Source organism: Oncorhynchus mykiss, chromosome 20 (genome assembly GCF_013265735.2).
Source record: "Oncorhynchus mykiss isolate Arlee chromosome 20, USDA_OmykA_1.1, whole genome shotgun sequence".
Classification (NCBI taxonomy): Eukaryota; Metazoa; Chordata; class Actinopteri; order Salmoniformes; family Salmonidae; genus Oncorhynchus; species Oncorhynchus mykiss.
In genome coordinates, this window is record NC_048584.1 from 4,614,474 (window position 1) to 4,626,606 (window position 12,133).

At 44.1% G+C, this 12,133-nt stretch overlaps 20 non-coding genes across 20 annotated transcripts; all 20 read right to left on the reverse strand.

The window, feature by feature from the left end:
- Positions 1–16: 16 nt before the first annotated feature.
- LOC118942287 lies at positions 17–135 on the reverse strand. The gene has a single exon (XR_005038236.1). It is a non-coding gene; the product is annotated as a 5S ribosomal RNA (ribosomal RNA).
- A 247-nt stretch (positions 136–382) lies between these two features.
- LOC118942289 lies at positions 383–501 on the reverse strand. Its single transcript, XR_005038238.1, has one exon. It is a non-coding gene; the product is annotated as a 5S ribosomal RNA (ribosomal RNA).
- Positions 502–748: 247 nt separating this feature from the next.
- Positions 749–867, reverse strand: LOC118942438. Its single transcript, XR_005038388.1, has one exon. It is a non-coding gene; the product is annotated as a 5S ribosomal RNA (ribosomal RNA).
- A 247-nt stretch (positions 868–1,114) lies between these two features.
- On the reverse strand, positions 1,115–1,233 carry LOC118942290. Its single transcript, XR_005038239.1, has one exon. It is a non-coding gene; the product is annotated as a 5S ribosomal RNA (ribosomal RNA).
- Positions 1,234–1,480: 247 nt separating this feature from the next.
- LOC118942291 lies at positions 1,481–1,599 on the reverse strand. The gene has a single exon (XR_005038240.1). It is a non-coding gene; the product is annotated as a 5S ribosomal RNA (ribosomal RNA).
- Positions 1,600–1,846: 247 nt separating this feature from the next.
- On the reverse strand, positions 1,847–1,965 carry LOC118942292. Its single transcript, XR_005038241.1, has one exon. It is a non-coding gene; the product is annotated as a 5S ribosomal RNA (ribosomal RNA).
- Positions 1,966–2,212: 247 nt separating this feature from the next.
- Positions 2,213–2,331, reverse strand: LOC118942293. The gene has a single exon (XR_005038242.1). It is a non-coding gene; the product is annotated as a 5S ribosomal RNA (ribosomal RNA).
- Positions 2,332–2,578: 247 nt separating this feature from the next.
- LOC118942294 lies at positions 2,579–2,697 on the reverse strand. Its single transcript, XR_005038243.1, has one exon. It is a non-coding gene; the product is annotated as a 5S ribosomal RNA (ribosomal RNA).
- A 247-nt stretch (positions 2,698–2,944) lies between these two features.
- Positions 2,945–3,063, reverse strand: LOC118942295. Its single transcript, XR_005038244.1, has one exon. It is a non-coding gene; the product is annotated as a 5S ribosomal RNA (ribosomal RNA).
- Positions 3,064–3,310: 247 nt separating this feature from the next.
- On the reverse strand, positions 3,311–3,429 carry LOC118942296. Its single transcript, XR_005038245.1, has one exon. It is a non-coding gene; the product is annotated as a 5S ribosomal RNA (ribosomal RNA).
- Positions 3,430–3,676: 247 nt separating this feature from the next.
- LOC118942439 lies at positions 3,677–3,795 on the reverse strand. Its single transcript, XR_005038389.1, has one exon. It is a non-coding gene; the product is annotated as a 5S ribosomal RNA (ribosomal RNA).
- Positions 3,796–4,042: 247 nt separating this feature from the next.
- Positions 4,043–4,161, reverse strand: LOC118942297. The gene has a single exon (XR_005038246.1). It is a non-coding gene; the product is annotated as a 5S ribosomal RNA (ribosomal RNA).
- A 247-nt stretch (positions 4,162–4,408) lies between these two features.
- On the reverse strand, positions 4,409–4,527 carry LOC118942422. The gene has a single exon (XR_005038372.1). It is a non-coding gene; the product is annotated as a 5S ribosomal RNA (ribosomal RNA).
- A 247-nt stretch (positions 4,528–4,774) lies between these two features.
- On the reverse strand, positions 4,775–4,893 carry LOC118942298. The gene has a single exon (XR_005038247.1). It is a non-coding gene; the product is annotated as a 5S ribosomal RNA (ribosomal RNA).
- Positions 4,894–5,140: 247 nt separating this feature from the next.
- On the reverse strand, positions 5,141–5,259 carry LOC118942440. Its single transcript, XR_005038390.1, has one exon. It is a non-coding gene; the product is annotated as a 5S ribosomal RNA (ribosomal RNA).
- A 247-nt stretch (positions 5,260–5,506) lies between these two features.
- On the reverse strand, positions 5,507–5,625 carry LOC118942300. Its single transcript, XR_005038249.1, has one exon. It is a non-coding gene; the product is annotated as a 5S ribosomal RNA (ribosomal RNA).
- A 247-nt stretch (positions 5,626–5,872) lies between these two features.
- Positions 5,873–5,991, reverse strand: LOC118942301. Its single transcript, XR_005038250.1, has one exon. It is a non-coding gene; the product is annotated as a 5S ribosomal RNA (ribosomal RNA).
- A 247-nt stretch (positions 5,992–6,238) lies between these two features.
- On the reverse strand, positions 6,239–6,357 carry LOC118942089. The gene has a single exon (XR_005038038.1). It is a non-coding gene; the product is annotated as a 5S ribosomal RNA (ribosomal RNA).
- Positions 6,358–10,107: 3,750 nt separating this feature from the next.
- LOC118942122 lies at positions 10,108–10,226 on the reverse strand. Its single transcript, XR_005038071.1, has one exon. It is a non-coding gene; the product is annotated as a 5S ribosomal RNA (ribosomal RNA).
- Positions 10,227–11,405: 1,179 nt separating this feature from the next.
- On the reverse strand, positions 11,406–11,524 carry LOC118942133. Its single transcript, XR_005038082.1, has one exon. It is a non-coding gene; the product is annotated as a 5S ribosomal RNA (ribosomal RNA).
- Positions 11,525–12,133: the final 609 nt, after the last annotated feature.

Below are 12,133 nucleotides of genomic sequence, written 5' to 3' on the forward strand. Positions count from 1 at the left end.
CAAGGCAGTGACAAAAAGCTTACAGCACCTGGTATTCCCAGGCGGTCTCCCATCCAAGTACTAACCAGGCCCGACCCTGCTTAGCTTCCGAGATCAGACGAGATCAGGCGTACTCAGGCCGGTGTGGCCGTAAGCGAGAAACAATCTCTTGCTGCACTATGTAAAGTCAAAGTGAGCCTGATTAACAGCTGTTGCATTTTCACCATTTAGATAAGCATCTTTGTGTCACTCAAAAAGTGGAAGAAATTGCATATACTGTAGCACAGATTGTTGGATGAAATACAAACTAACCTTGCTTACTTATTTCAAAGCGAGGGCACATATTTCAACCTTGTGGGAAAAAACGGACAAAGAGTTGAAATTCCACAAGGCAGTGACAAAAAGCTTACAGCACCTGGTATTCCCAGGCGGTCTCCCATCCAAGTACTAACCAGGCCCGACCCTGCTTAGCTTCCGAGATCAGACGAGATCAGGCGTACTCAGGCCGGTGTGGCCGTAAGCGAGAAACAATCTCTTGCTGCACTATGTAAAGTCAAAGTGAGCCTGATTAACAGCTGTTGCATTTTCACCATTTAGATAAGCATCTTTGTGTCACTCAAAAAGTGGAAGAAATTGCATATACTGTAGCACAGATTGTTGGATGAAATACAAACTAACCTTGCTTACTTATTTCAAAGCGAGGGCACATATTTCAACCTTGTGGGAAAAAACGGACAAAGAGTTGAAATTCCACAAGGCAGTGACAAAAAGCTTACAGCACCTGGTATTCCCAGGCGGTCTCACATCCAAGTACTAACCAGGCCCGACCCTGCTTAGCTTCCGAGATCAGACGAGATCAGGCGTACTCAGGCCGGTGTGGCCGTAAGCGAGAAACAATCTCTTGCTGCACTATGTAAAGTCAAAGTGAGCCTGATTAACAGCTGTTGCATTTTCACCATTTAGATAAGCATCTTTGTGTCACTCAAAAAGTGGAAGAAATTGCATATACTGTAGCACAGATTGTTGGATGAAATACAAACTAACCTTGCTTACTTATTTCAAAGCGAGGGCACATATTTCAACCTTGTGGGAAAAAACGGACAAAGAGTTGAAATTCCACAAGGCAGTGACAAAAAGCTTACAGCACCTGGTATTCCCAGGCGGTCTCCCATCCAAGTACTAACCAGGCCCGACCCTGCTTAGCTTCCGAGATCAGACGAGATCAGGCGTACTCAGGCCGGTGTGGCCGTAAGCGAGAAACAATCTCTTGCTGCACTATGTAAAGTCAAAGTGAGCCTGATTAACAGCTGTTGCATTTTCACCATTTAGATAAGCATCTTTGTGTCACTCAAAAAGTGGAAGAAATTGCATATACTGTAGCACAGATTGTTGGATGAAATACAAACTAACCTTGCTTACTTATTTCAAAGCGAGGGCACATATTTCAACCTTGTGGGAAAAAACGGACAAAGAGTTGAAATTCCACAAGGCAGTGACAAAAAGCTTACAGCACCTGGTATTCCCAGGCGGTCTCCCATCCAAGTACTAACCAGGCCCGACCCTGCTTAGCTTCCGAGATCAGACGAGATCAGGCGTACTCAGGCCGGTGTGGCCGTAAGCGAGAAACAATCTCTTGCTGCACTATGTAAAGTCAAAGTGAGCCTGATTAACAGCTGTTGCATTTTCACCATTTAGATAAGCATCTTTGTGTCACTCAAAAAGTGGAAGAAATTGCATATACTGTAGCACAGATTGTTGGATGAAATACAAACTAACCTTGCTTACTTATTTCAAAGCGAGGGCACATATTTCAACCTTGTGGGAAAAAACGGACAAAGAGTTGAAATTCCACAAGGCAGTGACAAAAAGCTTACAGCACCTGGTATTCCCAGGCGGTCTCCCATCCAAGTACTAACCAGGCCCGACCCTGCTTAGCTTCCGAGATCAGACGAGATCAGGCGTACTCAGGCCGGTGTGGCCGTAAGCGAGAAACAATCTCTTGCTGCACTATGTAAAGTCAAAGTGAGCCTGATTAACAGCTGTTGCATTTTCACCATTTAGATAAGCATCTTTGTGTCACTCAAAAAGTGGAAGAAATTGCATATACTGTAGCACAGATTGTTGGATGAAATACAAACTAACCTTGCTTACTTATTTCAAAGCGAGGGCACATATTTCAACCTTGTGGGAAAAAACGGACAAAGAGTTGAAATTCCACAAGGCAGTGACAAAAAGCTTACAGCACCTGGTATTCCCAGGCGGTCTCCCATCCAAGTACTAACCAGGCCCGACCCTGCTTAGCTTCCGAGATCAGACGAGATCAGGCGTACTCAGGCCGGTGTGGCCGTAAGCGAGAAACAATCTCTTGCTGCACTATGTAAAGTCAAAGTGAGCCTGATTAACAGCTGTTGCATTTTCACCATTTAGATAAGCATCTTTGTGTCACTCAAAAAGTGGAAGAAATTGCATATACTGTAGCACAGATTGTTGGATGAAATACAAACTAACCTTGCTTACTTATTTCAAAGCGAGGGCACATATTTCAACCTTGTGGGAAAAAACGGACAAAGAGTTGAAATTCCACAAGGCAGTGACAAAAAGCTTACAGCACCTGGTATTCCCAGGCGGTCTCCCATCCAAGTACTAACCAGGCCCGACCCTGCTTAGCTTCCGAGATCAGACGAGATCAGGCGTACTCAGGCCGGTGTGGCCGTAAGCGAGAAACAATCTCTTGCTGCACTATGTAAAGTCAAAGTGAGCCTGATTAACAGCTGTTGCATTTTCACCATTTAGATAAGCATCTTTGTGTCACTCAAAAAGTGGAAGAAATTGCATATACTGTAGCACAGATTGTTGGATGAAATACAAACTAACCTTGCTTACTTATTTCAAAGCGAGGGCACATATTTCAACCTTGTGGGAAAAAACGGACAAAGAGTTGAAATTCCACAAGGCAGTGACAAAAAGCTTACAGCACCTGGTATTCCCAGGCGGTCTCCCATCCAAGTACTAACCAGGCCCGACCCTGCTTAGCTTCCGAGATCAGACGAGATCAGGCGTACTCAGGCCGGTGTGGCCGTAAGCGAGAAACAATCTCTTGCTGCACTATGTAAAGTCAAAGTGAGCCTGATTAACAGCTGTTGCATTTTCACCATTTAGATAAGCATCTTTGTGTCACTCAAAAAGTGGAAGAAATTGCATATACTGTAGCACAGATTGTTGGATGAAATACAAACTAACCTTGCTTACTTATTTCAAAGCGAGGGCACATATTTCAACCTTGTGGGAAAAAACGGACAAAGAGTTGAAATTCCACAAGGCAGTGACAAAAAGCTTACAGCACCTGGTATTCCCAGGCGGTCTCCCATCCAAGTACTAACCAGGCCCGACCCTGCTTAGCTTCCGAGATCAGACGAGATCAGGCGTACTCAGGCCGGTGTGGCCGTAAGCGAGAAACAATCTCTTGCTGCACTATGTAAAGTCAAAGTGAGCCTGATTAACAGCTGTTGCATTTTCACCATTTAGATAAGCATCTTTGTGTCACTCAAAAAGTGGAAGAAATTGCATATACTGTAGCACAGATTGTTGGATGAAATACAAACTAACCTTGCTTACTTATTTCAAAGCGAGGGCACATATTTCAACCTTGTGGGAAAAAACGGACAAAGAGTTGAAATTCCACAAGGCAGTGACAAAAAGCTTACAGCACCTGGTATTCCCAGGCGGTCTCACATCCAAGTACTAACCAGGCCCGACCCTGCTTAGCTTCCGAGATCAGACGAGATCAGGCGTACTCAGGCCGGTGTGGCCGTAAGCGAGAAACAATCTCTTGCTGCACTATGTAAAGTCAAAGTGAGCCTGATTAACAGCTGTTGCATTTTCACCATTTAGATAAGCATCTTTGTGTCACTCAAAAAGTGGAAGAAATTGCATATACTGTAGCACAGATTGTTGGATGAAATACAAACTAACCTTGCTTACTTATTTCAAAGCGAGGGCACATATTTCAACCTTGTGGGAAAAAACGGACAAAGAGTTGAAATTCCACAAGGCAGTGACAAAAAGCTTACAGCACCTGGTATTCCCAGGCGGTCTCCCATCCAAGTACTAACCAGGCCCGACCCTGCTTAGCTTCCGAGATCAGACGAGATCAGGCGTACTCAGGCCGGTGTGGCCGTAAGCGAGAAACAATCTCTTGCTGCACTATGTAAAGTCAAAGTGAGCCTGATTAACAGCTGTTGCATTTTCACCATTTAGATAAGCATCTTTGTGTCACTCAAAAAGTGGAAGAAATTGCATATACTGTAGCACAGATTGTTGGATGAAATACAAACTAACCTTGCTTACTTATTTCAAAGCGAGGGCACATATTTCAACCTTGTGGGAAAAAACGGACAAAGAGTTGAAATTCCACAAGGCAGTGACAAAAAGCTTACAGCACCTGGTATTCCCAGGCGGTCTCCCATCCAAGTACTAACCAGGCCCGACCCTGCTTAGCTTCCGAGATCAGACGAGATCAGGCGTACTCAGGCCGGTGCGGCCGTAAGCGAGAAACAATCTCTTGCTGCACTATGTAAAGTCAAAGTGAGCCTGATTAACAGCTGTTGCATTTTCACCATTTAGATAAGCATCTTTGTGTCACTCAAAAAGTGGAAGAAATTGCATATACTGTAGCACAGATTGTTGGATGAAATACAAACTAACCTTGCTTACTTATTTCAAAGCGAGGGCACATATTTCAACCTTGTGGGAAAAAACGGACAAAGAGTTGAAATTCCACAAGGCAGTGACAAAAAGCTTACAGCACCTGGTATTCCCAGGCGGTCTCCCATCCAAGTACTAACCAGGCCCGACCCTGCTTAGCTTCCGAGATCAGACGAGATCAGGCGTACTCAGGCCGGTGTGGCCGTAAGCGAGAAACAATCTCTTGCTGCACTATGTAAAGTCAAAGTGAGCCTGATTAACAGCTGTTGCATTTTCACCATTTAGATAAGCATCTTTGTGTCACTCAAAAAGTGGAAGAAATTGCATATACTGTAGCACAGATTGTTGGATGAAATACAAACTAACCTTGCTTACTTATTTCAAAGCGAGGGCACATATTTCAACCTTGTGGGAAAAAACGGACAAAGAGTTGAAATTCCACAAGGCAGTGACAAAAAGCTTACAGCACCTGGTATTCCCAGGCGGTCTCACATCCAAGTACTAACCAGGCCCGACCCTGCTTAGCTTCCGAGATCAGACGAGATCAGGCGTACTCAGGCCGGTGTGGCCGTAAGCGAGAAACAATCTCTTGCTGCACTATGTAAAGTCAAAGTGAGCCTGATTAACAGCTGTTGCATTTTCACCATTTAGATAAGCATCTTTGTGTCACTCAAAAAGTGGAAGAAATTGCATATACTGTAGCACAGATTGTTGGATGAAATACAAACTAACCTTGCTTACTTATTTCAAAGCGAGGGCACATATTTCAACCTTGTGGGAAAAAACGGACAAAGAGTTGAAATTCCACAAGGCAGTGACAAAAAGCTTACAGCACCTGGTATTCCCAGGCGGTCTCCCATCCAAGTACTAACCAGGCCCGACCCTGCTTAGCTTCCGAGATCAGACGAGATCAGGCGTACTCAGGCCGGTGTGGCCGTAAGCGAGAAACAATCTCTTGCTGCACTATGTAAAGTCAAAGTGAGCCTGATTAACAGCTGTTGCATTTTCACCATTTAGATAAGCATCTTTGTGTCACTCAAAAAGTGGAAGAAATTGCATATACTGTAGCACAGATTGTTGGATGAAATACAAACTAACCTTGCTTACTTATTTCAAAGCGAGGGCACATATTTCAACCTTGTGGGAAAAAACGGACAAAGAGTTGAAATTCCACAAGGCAGTGACAAAAAGCTTACAGCACCTGGTATTCCCAGGCGGTCTCCCATCCAAGTACTAACCAGGCCCGACCCTGCTTAGCTTCCGAGATCAGACGAGATCAGGCGTACTCAGGCCGGTGTGGCCGTAAGCGAGAAACAATCTCTTGCTGCACTATGTAAAGTCAAAGTGAGCCTGATTAACAGCTGTTGCATTTTCACCATTTAGATAAGCATCTTTGTGTCACTCAAAAAGTGGAAGAAATTGCATATACTGTAGCACAGATTGTTGGATGAAATACAAACTAACCTTGCTTACTTATTTCAAAGCGAGGGCACATATTTCAACCTTGTGGGAAAAAACGGACAAAGAGTTGAAATTCCACAAGGCAGTGACAAAAAGCTTACAGCACCTGGTATTCCCAGGCGGTCTCCCATCCAAGTACTAACCAGGCCCGACCCTGCTTAGCTTCCGAGATCGGACGAGATCGGGCGTATTCAGGCTGGTATGGCCGTAAGCGAAAGGCAATCTCTTGGTACACTATATAAAGTCAACGTGTCGCTTACTCTTAGGGGGACAGAGAAATGTCCACCTTGTGACACACACTGAAAAGCTCAAACCTTGCTTGCATTTCCAGACCATATATTTCACTATTGTGGGGGGGAAAAAGAGGGCATATCCTAGGTTCATACTTATGACAACTTCATGGACCTGGGCCCTATGAAATACAGCGCGCCCACACGGAATCACGAAATACAGACATTACACCGAAATTCAACAACATTACAAAATGCTTTGAGCTAAGGAGGAAATCAAATCATTCCCTTCAACTTGTTAGAAAATCCATTCATTTGCCCAAGTGAATCATAAGACATGAACAAAATGCATCAGTGATTCGTATTTCCACGCAACTTTCAGAAACTGCACAGGACTGCCCAGTTTCCGTGCGCATGCGTGCGGAGCGCGCGCATGTCTACACTTTGTGTAGCCGTTAGCGATGAGGCTAATGATAACCTTCTTGTGGTAGGTAGAGAAGGAAAGGCTTCCCACAAAAACCTTCTCAATCAAATGTTAACTGCAAAGTAGCCTATGCCAGCCTGGCAGAATTATATCATGAGTATTTGCATCGATCCAGTGGCCATTTGTTTTGCAAACTCCGCAATCACATGAGCGCTACAGCAACACCGCTTAACCAAACAAAGGTCTCTTCCTGGCGCACACTTGCCTAAAAAAGGGTAACTACACCCCAAAATCGATATGTCTTCCGTTTTTCCCAGACCTCAAAAGTGGTTTCCTGCTAGGGTTTTAAATGTTGTCGTGGACATAGAACATCTAATCGTGTTATATTTCTATTAAAAATGTGTACTTTTGAGAGCGAAAACCTGCAGAAGCAGGGACAAACGGGGGAATATAATTTTTATTTTTTTATTTTTTTGGGGGGGGGGGGGGGCAATCATTCAAAACATTGAAGGGGATTTTACAGGGCCCTAATGGACTACAGACATTGACAGTCTCCTAGCCTAAAAACAAATGCTGAATGCACTGCCTAGATTTTGAGGTAAAGGCATTGTCCATTATTTGATTTGATCAGGCACTAACAAACTGCATTTAGTCCAATAAAAAGACACAACACTATTAGGGTGATAAATAAAAGGGAGTTGCTCCACGCATGACACAAGAGAACCCTCTGCTGGAGCAAAACGCTTACAGCACCTGGTATTCCCAGGCGGTCTCCCATCCAAGTACTAACCAGGCCCGACGAGATCGGACGAGATCGGGCGTATTCAGGCTGGTATGGCCGTAAGCGAAAGGCAATCTCTTGGTACACTATATAAAGTCAACGTGTCGCTTACTCTTAGGGGGACAGAGAAATGTCCACCTTGTGACACACACTGAAAAGCTCAAACCTTGCTTGCATTTCCAGACCATATATTTCACTATTGTGGGGGGGAAAAAGAGGGCATATCCTAGGTTCATACTTATGACAACTTCATGGACCTGGGCCCTATGAAATACAGCGCGCCCACACGGAATCACGAAATACAGACATTACACCGAAATTCAACAACATTACAAAATGCTTTGAGCTAAGGAGGAAATCAAATCATTCCCTTCAACTTGTTAGAAAATCCATTCATTTGCCCAAGTGAATCATAAGACATGAACAAAATGCATCAGTGATTCGTATTTCCACGCAACTTTCAGAAACTGCACAGGACTGCCCAGTTTCCGTGCGCATGCGTGCGGAGCGCGCGCATGTCTACACTTTGTGTAGCCGTTAGCGATGAGGCTAATGATAACCTTCTTGTGGTAGGTAGAGAAGGAAAGGCTTCCCACAAAAACCTTCTCAATCAAATGTTAACTGCAAAGTAGCCTATGCCAGCCTGGCAGAATTATATCATGAGTATTTGCATCGATCCAGTGGCCATTTGTTTTGCAAACTCCGCAATCACATGAGCGCTACAGCAACACCGCTTAACCAAACAAAGGTCTCTTCCTGGCGCACACTTGCCTAAAAAAGGGTAACTACACCCCAAAATCGATATGTCTTCCGTTTTTCCCAGACCTCAAAAGTGGTTTCCTGCTAGGGTTTTAAATGTTGTCGTGGACATAGAACATCTAATCGTGTTATATTTCTATTAAAAATGTGTACTTTTGAGAGCGAAAACCTGCAGAAGCAGGGACAAACGGGGGAATATAATTTTTATTTTTTTATTTTTTTGGGGGGGGGGGGGCAATCATTCAAAACATTGAAGGGGATTTTACAGGGCCCTAATGGACTACAGACATTGACAGTCTCCTAGCCTAAAAACAAATGCTGAATGCACTGCCTAGATTTTGAGGTAAAGGCATTGTCCATTATTTGATTTGATCAGGCACTAACAAACTGCATTTAGTCCAATAAAAAGACACAACACTATTAGGGTGATAAATAAAAGGGAGTTGCTCCACGCATGACACAAGAGAACCCTCTGCTGGAGCAAAACGCTTACAGCACCTGGTATTCCCAGGCGGTCTCCCATCCAAGTACTAACCAGGCCCGACGAGATCGGACGAGATCGGGCGTATTCAGGCTGGTATGGCCGTAAGCGAAAGGCAATCTCTTGGTACACTATATAAAGTCAACGTGTCGCTTACTCTTAGGGGGACAGAGAAATGTCCACCTTGTGACACACACTGAAAAGCTCAAACCTTGCTTGCATTTCCAGACCATATATTTCACTATTGTGGGGGGGAAAAAGAGGGCATATCCTAGGTTCATACTTATGACAACTTCATGGACCTGGGCCCTATGAAATACAGCGCGCCCACACGGAATCACGAAATACAGACATTACACCGAAATTCAACAACATTACAAAATGCTTTGAGCTAAGGAGGAAATCAAATCATTCCCTTCAACTTGTTAGAAAATCCATTCATTTGCCCAAGTGAATCATAAGACATGAACAAAATGCATCAGTGATTCGTATTTCCACGCAACTTTCAGAAACTGCACAGGACTGCCCAGTTTCCGTGCGCATGCGTGCGGAGCGCGCGCATGTCTACACTTTGTGTAGCCGTTAGCGATGAGGCTAATGATAACCTTCTTGTGGTAGGTAGAGAAGGAAAGGCTTCCCACAAAAACCTTCTCAATCAAATGTTAACTGCAAAGTAGCCTATGCCAGCCTGGCAGAATTATATCATGAGTATTTGCATCAATCCAGTGGCCATTTGTTTTGCAAACTCCGCAATCACATGAGCGCTACAGCAACACCGCTTAACCAAACAAAGGTCTCTTCCTGGCGCACACTTGCCTAAAAAAGGGTAACTACACCCCAAAATCGATATGTCTTCCGTTTTTCCCAGACCTCAAAAGTGGTTTCCTGCTAGGGTTTTAAATGTTGTCGTGGACATAGAACATCTAATCGTGTTATATTTCTATTAAAAAGGTGTACTTTTGAGAGCGAAAACCTGCAGAAGCAGGGACAAACGGGGGAATATAATTTTTTTGTTGTTTTTTTTGGGGGGGGGGGGGCAATCATTCAAAACATTGAAGGGGATTTTACAGGGCCCTAATGGACTACAGACATTGACAGTCTCCTAGCCTAAAAACAAATGCTGAATGCACTGCCTAGATTTTGAGGTAAAGGCATTGTCCATTATTTGATTTGATCAGGCACTAACAAACTGCATTTAGTCCAATAAAAAGACACAACACTATTAGGGTGATAAATAAAAGGGAGTTGCTCCACGCATGACACAAGAGAACCCTCTGCTGGAGCAAAACGCTTACAGCACCTGGTATTCCCAGGCGGTCTCCCATCCAAGTACTAACCAGGCCCGACCCTGCTTAGCTTCCGAGATCGGACGAGATCGGGCGTATTCAGGCTGGTATGGCCGTAAGCGAAAGGCAATCTCTTGGTACACTATATAAAGTCAACGTGTCGCTTACTCTTAGGGGGACAGAGAAATGTCCACCTTGTGACACACACTGAAAAGCTCAAACCTTGCTTGCATTTCCAGACCATATATTTCACTATTGTGGGGGGGAAAAAGAGGGCATATCCTAGGTTCATACTTATGACAACTTCATGGACCTGGGCCCTATGAAATACAGCGCGCCCACACGGAATCACGAAATACAGACATTACACCGAAATTCAACAACATTACAAAATGCTTTGAGCTAAGGAGGAAATCAAATCATTCCCTTCAACTTGTTAGAAAATCCATTCATTTGCCCAAGTGAATCATAAGACATGAACAAAATGCATCAGTGATTCGTATTTCCACGCAACTTTCAGAAACTGCACAGGACTGCCCAGTTTCCGTGCGCATGCGTGCGGAGCGCGCGCATGTCTACACTTTGTGTAGCCGTTAGCGATGAGGCTAATGATAACCTTCTTGTGGTAGGTAGAGAAGGAAAGGCTTCCCACAAAAACCTTCTCAATCAAATGTTAACTGCAAAGTAGCCTATGCCAGCCTGGCAGAATTATATCATGAGTATTTGCATCGATCCAGTGGCCATTTGTTTTGCAAACTCCGCAATCACATGAGCGCTACAGCAACACCGCTTAACCAAACAAAGGTCTCTTCCTGGCGCACACTTGCCTAAAAAAGGGTAACTACACCCCAAAATCGATATGTCTTCCGTTTTTCCCAGACCTCAAAAGTGGTTTCCTGCTAGGGTTTTAAATGTTGTCGTGGACATAGAACATCTAATCGTGTTATATTTCTATTAAAAATGTGTACTTTTGAGAGCGAAAACCTGCAGAAGCAGGGACAAACGGGGGAATATAATTTTTTTTTTTTTTTTTTTTTGGGGGGGGGGGGCAATCATTCAAAACATTGAAGGGGATTTTACAGGGCCCTAATGGACTACAGACATTGACAGTCTCCTAGCCTAAAAACAAATGCTGAATGCACTGCCTAGATTTTGAGGTAAAGGCATTGTCCATTATTTGATTTGATCAGGCACTAACAAACTGCATTTAGTCCAATAAAAAGACACAACACTATTAGGGTGATAAATAAAAGGGAGTTGCTCCACGCATGACACAAGAGAACCCTCTGCTGGAGCAAAACGCTTACAGCACCTGGTATTCCCAGGCGGTCTCCCATCCAAGTACTAACCAGGCCCGACCCTGCTTAGCTTCCGAGATCGGACGAGATCGGGCGTATTCAGGCTGGTATGGCCGTAAGCGAAAGGCAATCTCTTGGTACACTATATAAAGTCAACGTGTCGCTTACTCTTAGGGGGACAGAGAAATGTCCACCTTGTGACACACACTGAAAAGCTCAAACCTTGCTTGCATTTCCAGACCATATATTTCACTATTGTGGGGGGGAAAAAGAGGGCATATCCTAGGTTCATACTTATGACAACTTCATGGACCTGGGCCCTATGAAATACAGCGCGCCCACACGGAATCACGAAATACAGACATTACACCGAAATTCAACAACATTACAAAATGCTTTGAGCTAAGGAGGAAATCAAATCATTCCCTTCAACTTGTTAGAAAATCCATTCATTTGCCCAAGTGAATCATAAGACATGAACAAAATGCATCAGTGATTCGTATTTCCACGCAACTTTCAGAAACTGCACAGGACTGCCCAGTTTCCGTGCGCATGCGTGCGGAGCGCGCGCATGTCTACACTTTGTGTAGCCGTTAGCGATGAGGCTAATGATAACCTTCTTGTGGTAGGTAGAGAAGGAAAGGCTTCCCACAAAAACCTTCTCAATCAAATGTTAACTGCAAAGTAGCCTATGCCAGCCTGGCAGAATTATATCATGAGTATTTGCATC